The sequence below is a fragment of the Chenopodium quinoa genome, unplaced genomic scaffold (genome assembly GCF_001683475.1).
Source record: "Chenopodium quinoa cultivar QQ74 unplaced genomic scaffold, ASM168347v1, whole genome shotgun sequence".
In the NCBI taxonomy this organism is placed as follows: domain Eukaryota; kingdom Viridiplantae; phylum Streptophyta; class Magnoliopsida; order Caryophyllales; family Amaranthaceae; genus Chenopodium; species Chenopodium quinoa.
Genome location: NW_018744367.1, coordinates 3,768,305 through 3,779,318, shown reverse-complemented (window position 1 = coordinate 3,779,318; position 11,014 = coordinate 3,768,305).

Sequence of the window (11,014 nt, the reverse complement as noted above, 5' to 3'; positions counted from 1 at the left end):
CACGGTCCTAAATGCATCAACACTGTACACCCCTTGGAGTTATTCAGTGATGTATCAGAGCATTGAATTATTAGCCCTAACCTCAGTAATAATCACAACTTCTGGTGAGTAAGCATAGAAGAGTTTTTCAAATGTCTCTTTGAAAGATGGTCGATGGATGTGTCTACCGTTCCAAGCAATTACAACTGACCCTATACGAAAGCTAGCAGAACTAGGGACGTAATCATGTTGCTGGCCATATAGAGAAACGCGATAGTACCTTACTTTTCGGAGGGCGGTAATGCAGGAGAACACATCCACATTCAACAGCTTCATAGTCCCTTTGACCTCCATGACATGAATGTTAGCACTGTTCTCCCCAAAGAAGATGTGTCTTTCTCGAACAGGAAGCATGTAAATGGGAAAGTAGGTAGTGTTGAAAAATGGCTTCATATCAAAGAAAGGAATGACCTCCTGTGGAACAAAAGGACAATCATCGCTCCTTGTTTTCTCACAGAACCACTTAGTGAAGGCAGCTACCCCCTTGTGGAGGTACCCTTCCAAATCATAAATGAGGGGGTAGTAAGCTGGTTGACAATCATTATCACCAACTTCCATGACTCTCAGGAATGAAAGTGGTAGTCTTGCAGTCAAGAGAATCCACCAGTTGGTCACGAAGTAAAGTAGTTGGTAAAGGGGAGGCCATTTGATAGAATTCCATGTGGTTAGCATAGTATGAAATTGAGTTGAAATCAAGCTCGGGGGTAAGTGTTGAAATAAATAGAGAAAAGTAAAAAAAAAAAAAAAAAAAAAAAAAAAAAAAAAAAAAAAAACAGGTTCAGTTGGGTGGAGTTGCACGGGCTTACCAGAAATACTAAAAATTTGTTTGGTGTAGCTCATGGTTTCTTAGCAAGAGAATTGAGAGAGAAGGTTGTATTTTGAAACTAGGGAATTGAAATGAGGTGTGTAATTGGAGAGTGAAGAGTAAGAGGGTTTATATGAAAAAGGAAGGGTAAGATTGTTGCTTTCAAAACTCTTTTGAATAACCATTGCAATTCTACAAAGAATTTAAGATGCGTACTAAAATCCATCTCCTACTTTTATGTAAAGGCTGCAGCAGCTGAGTGTGGTCAGGCTATTGTTGGAGCTACATTTTACACAATTTAAAGGGTAAAACCTACTGCTTTGAACAAGTAATGACAAGACCCAAGAACTAACGCAAAGTACAACCAAATTACTAACGTTTGGCTCAAGGCACATCTCTACAATCAAATCCCCCCAAATCTTTATGTACTACCCTCTCCATTTTTGTCTTTTATGTACTACAGATATATGGAGTAATACCACCACCATTGATAACACAAAATTTTTCATCTAATATTGTTCAAAACTGAAAATTTTCTCTCAAACATGGGAAACAAAGGTCACATAAAAATCACAACTTTGTTATTTAATAGGCGTATTTTTATTTTTACTTACTAGAAACTAACTTATTGTATTGTTATTGCAGCAAAAAGGAAAGTTAAATAAGAGAGGAGGAGGAAGAGACTCTTAAAAAGGGTTTAGAAAATCAAAAACAATGGAAATCATGACGTGAATTCTATTATTAGGAACTTCCACATGCTTAAAAGGAGCATGGCTATGATGTACAGTCATCAACTAGCAACTATTGCAAGAGGGGGTTTAGTTGACCTAGTCACATGTATTGACTTTCATCCCGATTATCCTTTCTTAACAATGTTTCAGTTTGGAAGGGTAAGACATTTTCTCAAAGAGGCATATTGTTTATGTTTTACTTGGTAGATGTTGCCAAAATTGTTGTTAGCTTCAACTTACGGGCCTTGAGGAAAACCATCCTGGAATGTATGGCATACCCAGAGTATTGTAAATACGTGAGGTGGTTTTTCGAGTTGTTTAACGACCACATAGAAGACTGGTACTACTCAGTGGAGGATGCCATAAAGTACAAGTGCCTATATGGAGAGCAATATGGTTTGGCCCTTCTTGGTAGGAGATTCACTGCTCCTAAAAGGTTAAACAAACCGAACAAGGTGAAAATGGAGATAACACTTAATTGGCTTAACTTCTCAGTTGAAGACCCGATATACCTCATCAGCAATGACAGTGAGGAAATAATGAAATTTAGAAGCAAGATGCTGTCTGAAAATGGATATGACGAAATGGCTAACTTGTCAGTTGTCATTGATGAACCGTTCACGTATGCAGGCTACCCACCAGCTTATGTCCAACGTTTAGAGCATGCAAAATACTTGTACGAGAATAAGGATGGTTCCTTAACAGCTTCTAGTTGTGGTTGGAGTAGCGCTAGCAGTGATGAATGTTGATGAACTACATATTGCGTTCTAAACCAGCAAAATTGTGCGTTTCGGAAAGCCTTAGTTTTTGTTTCAGAAATTACTTGTATTCCGAGTGATTCTAATTCTGTTCCTAAAATGTATGCTTAGGTTGCTACGTTTATAGTTTCGATTGTAAGTTTAGGTTCCTAGATATTAAGTTTTAAACATTGCATTCTTTTCCGAGTGATTCTAATTGTCTTCCTATTATGTAATGATTAATGATGTTTGTGATATTCTAATCTAAGAGCAAATCACACAAACCATAGCATGTGAGCACTCAAACGTTAAATAGGTAAGAAAAATGCACAACAAAAACAAGAAAAACAAATACAGAGAGCTATTGAAGGTTGCCTAATAATCAAAGTGGCCCAACTTAAATAGTTACTCTAATTCACAAAAAATCTGGCCCAAATTCTGCACTGGCCCCCTACATGAATACACAATGTCTTAAGAAAATCCTTAAATCCTTGAACATTTTATTACAGGAACCCAAGATAAAAGTCAAATTACAGAAATGAAAATATTATTCAGCATGAAGACCACTAAGTTGTTACAGACTTGTTCCTCTTCGGTGCTCTACGTTCTTCAGGAATAAGCCCCTCCAGTTTGCCTTTGACAGCATTGAACTAGTTGTATGCATCTTCCAAGAATACCTTAGTCCCGAGGTTGACAGACTTCTCCTGCAGTGAATTTGTGTTTAGTCACCATACAGTAAGGCCTGTAGGTTTCAAGTTAAAGACACTGAAATAAACACAACATCATATCAGTGTAAAAGGAGTGTCAAAAGTTATGGCGCAATGTTTGATGCATGCAAGCATTAACGCACCACAATAATAAATATGCAAAGAAAAGAACCAACAAACAATAAATAGTTAAGAACAACTCGAATATATAATCACAAGAGTGAAATAATCATAACTTTAAACGAACACAAACACACATGTCTGTTTGTTGTGCCATTTCCATTACTCTTCTAGGCCAATTGCGCATCTGATCAGGTACCCATTACGGATGGGCACCCGCAAGCACATCCAGCCCCTGAACTTGTAACACACAACCGCAACTCACTAATCAATGTGCACAATAAATATGAAATAGGTTTTGAATTTGAAGATCCACACTCACCAACTCAGTAACTATGTCTGCGTGAGCTGCAAAGGGATCTTTAACCAAAGAGTCAAGCATCTAAATCTGCTTTTCCTTGAAATCCACTGCTAAGCACCACCAATGCTCCCCTTCCTTCTCCGAAACTTCGAGGACTAGCATGAATACCTACAAATCACATTTTCGCTTTAGACTTATACAGTTGACTAGAAACCAGTAAATTACAACAAACTACTTGAGGTAAGATATCCTCACAACGCGTATCTGGTCCACCGGGTATGAAAGGAAGACCTTCCCATGCTTCCTAGCCAAGTTCTCATACTCGTTTTTCTTGAGCATTAACATTGTCTGCCACACAAAATAACCAAAAGAAAGAAAATAACGTACACAATTGTAAGCCACCAATTCACCAAGACAACAACACCAAGACAGAAAAAGGAATGAAATCTCCAAATCGACATAAAAACATAGAAATTTCCAAACCGCATAAGTGGGGTCCATCAGAATGCGTTTGCCCGACAGCGGAAAATCAGTTTCATTCCATTCTGTTGTGTACAGCACAGAGGCCATGCGAACATATTGATCGCTAAGTCGCGCTCTCCCTGCAACTAGCCGATAATAATCTCTTTGGGTAGCATCCATAGCTTGACATTCGATCAGTGACGGCCCTGGACTACAAACATCAATCACTTTACACAAAAAACCAACAATATGAAAACAATTAACACCATTGTCATCATCACTTGTATTTGGATTATTATCAACTTGTTCGTGCGGCTCCGCCTCAACATCTCTCACCACCTCCTTTGGTAGGCACGAGGTATAAAGGCTACCTTTGCTTGTGGTGTTAGTCTCTTCAATTCGGTAACCACTAGCAACACCATCAGTCACATATGACCCACCACCAATAGCACTAACTCTCATGGCTTTCCCAACAATACCCTCAACAAGGGTAACCAGTCTAGGAGCGAGCCGTGTCAGAACCTAACAACACAAATTTTAGGATACCATTTAGGATTCAAATGTTTCCAAAATATTAATAAACACACACCAAAGAATAAAATCAACAAATTAATTGTACCTTGTCCACAACATTAGAAACTATGTCATTTTCTTCGTGGCCTTCGCCTTCCCTTGGAATCATGGGATACGACTCCCCGTTATAAGCAATATCTATGGGCTGCACAATATTTGAATTTAGTAACACTATAATCACAATCACAAATTATCAACTGTAAAGTAAACTTTAGACATTTAATACAATAATTTCAACTTTGGGCATTACATAAAACAAATACTTACTTCCTCCATTACGTATTATGTGCAACATTTGCCAAAAAGGGAAACTACACATTATGTGCAACAAACTTTTTCTTTCCTTTTTTGGTAAGTTTTTTTTAATGAAATTACTATAATACCCCCTGTTTAAGAACTAATAGCATTATTTTAGTTACTAATTTAAATTAATTAGATTACTTAACATTAATAATTAAAAAACTCCTTCTCTCCCCTTCCTACAGCTGCCTCCACCACCATCATCACCGACCACCCATGAGAACCACCGTGCCAGACCACAAACACCTTTCACACCAGACCACCGACACCAAGGCCACCATAAACACCTCCGACACCGGACCATTACAACCACCAACATCATCTTCTTCATCTTCATTTAGGGTTCATCTTCTTTACCGCCGCCACCACCACCACCAGCCGCATTCTTCTTCGTCTCAATTAAGGATCTCATATCGAAACGAAAGAGAAAGAGGATTAGGTGTGCGATTTCGCTGGTGGATTTTGCTGGTGGATTTCAGATCTAAGATCTCAAATCTAAAGCTAGGGATTTCAAATTGACAGTCGTCCAAACAACAAGTACCCTACTATGTTTCTCGTAAACATACCAAGGGACTTACGACAATCGATAAAGCAGCGACTAGCCGACTGTTCTCTAAGAACTAGGCGACCCCTGTGTCCTGAAATGCACTATAAGTTGGCTAATTCAGTCGGTACCTTACTACTGTGACTAAGTGCATTTCACTCAAGACTGGTTATGTTTGCTACTGAGGTCCGACTGTCTATGGCCGACTAATTACTCTCTTTTCAAGAAGTAACCTAGTCGTCCAGGGGCAAGGGCAGTCGGCATCAAGGTTCAACATTTCAGCTAAAAAAGTTTAACATGGATACGCCATACAAGTGGCTATTAAGTCGCGACATGCAAAATGTTTGGCAAAATCAACAAAAACAAAAGTCAAAAGACAACAGCATATGCAACAGCAAAAGACGACTCAACTGTCGCCAATTCATATCAGATTAAAGCCAGACAAGCTGGCAAGGTTAAGTTAAAACCAGACAAGCTGGAAAAATATTCAGAAGCCCCGGCCCCTTGGCCGGGTAAAGATACATAAATACACGGCACGCAAGTCGGATCAAGTTTGAATACAGAATAGCTTACACAGTTGGAGGGACCTCACCTTCAGCACCCGCCTTCTCTTGATGGGGAGGGGACACTTGATTGCTCTGAACAGTCTCCTGTTCAGGCGCCTTTTTTTAAGATTCCCCTTCAGCCCCAACAACCGCCACTTCCTCTTCAAAAGAAGAAGAAGACTCGGACTCCTCCTGGCCGTCGCCTCCTCCCATGACCGCCTCGTCATGCTCTTGAGTGCAGGCGGAAAACTGGTTCCCCCATGTTGAGTAGTCGGTGTCTAGGTAGAGGCGGTCCCAGGTCATTTTCATGATGGCGCTACAATCTTCCATCATGACAGCGACCAGGGCCTTTTTCTCCTCTTCAAACCTCGACTTATACGTTTTGGCCAGCTGCCTTTCCTGGTTGGCCAGGCGCTGCTTCAGGCGGGCGTTGCTGGTTTTCAGGCCCTCCGCCGCCTTTACAGCCTCGTCATGGGCGTCGACCTTCCCCTAGTTCTCGGAGACTTTGAGCTTGAGCTCCTTTATTTTTTCTTTGGCCGCCTCCAAGTCGTCCTTGACTTGCTGATTCGCAGCCGCCTGTGCAAGCAATATGTCATTCGTCAAGACTAATTTTTGAAAAATAGAAAACATGGCCTTGTCCATGGTGGAGGCAGCGTGCTCTTTGGCAAACTTTACCTCTTTGTTCTTTTCTTGGATGGGCCGACGGAGACCGTGCACTCGCAGCATCGACTAATCAAAAACAAAAGAGCAGTCGGTCAGCTAAAGGATTGTCTCTCAAAATGAAATAGTTTGGGAGAACTTAAAGATACCTCGGCCAACAAGGCGACAATGTCATCCAGGTTAAGGGTGCCGAACCCTCTAGCCGTCTCCTTCTCTTGAGAAGGGACGGCCTACAGCATAGTCTTTGCTATGGCAGCAAGGTCTGGCCGAGGAGGATGAGTGCCTGCAAAAAGGGGCGGATGGTTAATATCCGACTGACAAAGTTTGAGAAGTTTTCAAAGAATTTGTGAAAACAAAGTTACCATCAGACGCCTTCCCCTTGTTTTTCTCGGTAGGACGCTTGTCCTTTTCCTGTTGCTGCCTGGCCTTCTCCTTATTTTTCTCTAAGGGGAAGTTGGCAGCAGGGGACGACCCAGGTTTGGGCACCGCATGCTTTCGTGGACGAAGAGGGGTGCTTATGTCCCCTCCCGTCTGCTTCCTGGCTTTCTCAGGCGGCGGTTGAGGGGTCGACCGGTTCTACAAGCAAACATCACAGTCGGTCAGTAGGGTTCACTAAAAAACAAGAGATAAAGAGATTGGATTCCATCATGAAGTCTTACCCCAGCCGGCTGGTTGGCTGGCGACTCCTCAGTTGGGCGTTTGCCCAAAACCGCTGAGCGGTACTGTGCTGCCGCCTTTTTCGAAGCAGAAACTTTCTCCATTACTTCAGCTGCATCAAGAAATCAAGAATTAGAAAAATAGACAAGTGACAAAGTTAGTACGGGAAGCAGGCGGATAGCTACCTTCAGACATCTCGGTACTTAGCCCACAGGCGGCCAAGTACGTCCCATCGTACAACCAGTTGTATTTGGGAACATATTGTTGGGGAACAAAAACTTTCTTCCCAGATTCAGGGTCCTCCTGAATGTCAACCTTAAACAAGCCAGCGTCTAAAAATCTCGCGCTTGGCCTTGGAAGGAACAGGCGGCAGGTCTTTGCAGGCTAGGAAGGGTGGATCCCTATTCCACCTATTGTACTTGGCATTATTGGCCTTGTCAGGGCAAGTGATAATGTAGAAGGTGGTCCGCCAGTCCTTCCACTTGTTCTCCTTACCCTCTGCCATGGCATATCCCCTATGGGATGTCAGCTGATACCACCCGGACCCTGTTGCTTTTGGAGTCCGACTAAGGTAATTCATTTGAGCAAACGCCTCAAAACTGGCGTCTACTTCATGCATTTTGCACCCGGCCACATAGCCGAGTATGTTGAACCAGGAATTGGGGGCCAGCTGCCACAGCCCAATTTGGTATCCGTCTAAAATGGCCTCGACGGCCGGGTGAAGAGGAAATCGAAGACCGGCCTTAATAGCCGCCTCATAACAACCAAAGCACTAGTCCCCATAGCTAGAACCAGTCGGCCAAACTACAACATCCTCTCTATCAGGGACCGTCACTAAGTAGTCGGCCCCCATTACATGCTTGGAGATGAACTCTCCATATCTCTCTATCATGACCTTCCGCCTCCCTTCAGGCACATGGTGAAAATAAAGGGCGTAAAAGTCTCGGTAGGAAGCCATGGGCTCGGCCCAGTTCTCCCCCATCGACACACTTAAAGACTCTCTAGCTGTGTGAATCCTAGAATACAGCTCTTTAGAGTCGAGAGAGTTCTGGCTCTCGCTACTGGCGTTCGACTCGTCGCTAGAGTCCGACGAGTCATTTGAATGCAAAGGTTCGGTAGGTGCCGCCTCTGTTTTAGAAGGCGACTCCTCAGTTTTGTTTGGGGTTTGAGAGGGTCCAGCAGGGACCGCCTCCTTCTCAGAAGACGACTCCCCAAAGTCATTTAAGATTGAGTCGCCAGGTGTACTTGTGGTACCCGATCTGTGATCAGGAAGGTCATAATGTGTATAAGATCCATCTGAGTTAGTTATTCGGCCAGTAGTCTTGATTCTTGCCATGACGTCCTGCACAGACATGGAAACAGTCGGATGATGTGCAAAGGACAAGGGTGGTCCTAGAAAAGTGGAGTCGGCACTCCTAGTCCTGGATTCAGCCGTCCCCGGTGACCGACTAATCGACAACCTAGGTCGTGCCGAGTGTCTTTGAGACACCATACTTTGTAAAATAAAAGAGGGAAAAGATTCAAAGAATGGATGTTTACCTGAAGTCGAAAGTTGAAGTAGACTGGAAGTAGGCGCCCGAGAAGAAAGTAAGCGGCGGGGTACGACTGCTCCGTAAAATCGCAAAAAGCTTAGGTCCGAGAGATCTCTTTCTGAAAATAATGTGAACAAATGTGAACAAAAGACTTGTTGACCAGCCCTATCTATAGGGAGAGAATGAGCAGAAGAGCATTCAAATTCAAAAGCTTGGGCGGAAAAATGCTCGGTCAAGCTATCCGTCGACACCTATCGTCTCCCCATTGGACGACGCTTTTCACAGGTCACACGTGCCAGGTCACGTGCCACCTGTGAGGGGCAAATGATTAGGGGGATTTTCCCTTAATCACCTCTCGCCATGTGGACCAGCCAGGGCCTGACAAGTGTCACCCAGTTGGACTTATCAGGACCTGCCACGTGGCACGCTTCCGCTGGTCCACCATGGACCTCCTATGTCATGCCATGTGGCCCTCTCAGCCTTGCCTAAACATGTAATAGATTGGGCCCAAATCCCAAGAAAGCCCAGTCAGTCCTAGGGTTGGCCAAAACCCTAGAACCTGGCACGCTTCCCTAGGCTATAAATACGGTCATAAATGCTCATTTATGACAGAGACTGTTCACAAGAAACACACGGATTGCACAAATCCCAAGACAATCACACACCACTCGGTACCGCCTGCTAGACCCGTCCTAGCATCCGGCACCTATTTACATTCCGCATTACAACTCCTTCATTCACTAACTTGATCGTTGGAGGCGGAGCTCCCTACCCAAGGAGTCTCCGTTATCTTGCAGGTACAGGCGCGTGGTTCCAGCCTCGAAGTTGTAACTCTCCCAAGGGACACAGAAAACCCCGGAACAAACCTTTTAAATTATTTTTCATAAACTTCAATAAAAATCTTATTTTATTTAATTAAAACTACTCCTAATAATTTTTATAAATCCCCCATAATAATAATAATTAATTAATTAAGAGAAGAGAAGAAGAAGTAGAAAACCAAGGAAAAAGAAGAAGAGAGGTGGCGCAAGGAAGGCGGCAGCTGGCGGATGGTGGCAGCCGGCGGTGGCAATGGCCGAGGGTGGTGATCGGTGGTGGTTGTGGTGTTTGGTGGTGGTGATTGGCGCAAGAACAAGAGAATGAGAGAAGAGAAATTAAGAGAGAATTAGAGGATTTGGTGTGAGTGTTTAGCCATGAATCAAGGGGTATTTATAGGCTAGCTCATGCAAGAATTATGGTAGGAGAATGTAGGAAGAATTATGGTAAAAAGAATTAAAAAAATTACTTGGAGAAGAGAGCTTAATTAAGAATTATGGAAAGTTTAATATTAAGGTGACTAAGAATAATATAATTAAGGAAAGTATGTTGTCATGAAAATAAATATGGCAAAAAGAGTTTGCTTGGGGAATAATCAAGGATGAAATAAAGTTGGGAAATAAGATGATCAGATATTTAGAAGGTAAGAAATAAGAATTAAAGAAAATAACAAATTTAAGGGAGATAATTAAAAATACAAATTACCAAAATAATTCACCCAAAAATCCATCATGGTGGCCGAAATTTTTAAGCTTCCATAGCTCAAAATTTCGGACACCCTATGTAGTATTTAGGGAAATATTTTGCTAGATTTAAGGGATTAAAAATAATTGTGTAAATAATATATTTTGTATAAAATAATTAATTAAGAGAGTACCAATTATTCACTAAATAATTTAGCTAAGAAAATCATCTTTTCCACACTAGGAAAATCCAAAAATCATAGCCAAATCAATAGGAATTTTTGGACCTTTTAATAAAATAATAAAATATAATTTTGCTTAGTTAAAATATCTGAAATATATATAAATAATTTGGTTTTTAAAATAAAATAAATGGATAATAAATCTTATCCAAAATCCAAAAATAATAACAAAGTTTTAAAATACTTTTGGCGCTAAAATTCAAATTCATCTTGGCTCCAAAATTCAAATAGTAAAATAAATTACTAAAATACCCTTTTTAGAAAATAATTATTAATTAATTAGAAAATACGTTTCAAAAATACGGGGTATTACATGCCACGTAGACCCCTTTTATTGCACCACGTCACCTACTTAACCTCTCATTATGCCACATTACTATTCAATCAACCTTGATCATTATGCCACGTCACCCAATCAATCAATATTATTCCGCATAAAAATATAAGGATACGGAGATTTGAACAAGGATGATTATTTTAACCATATAAACCAATAATCAACCATGTTATAAACATGAAAATAAATAAATATAATTGCAAATCACGTCTAATTACATAAG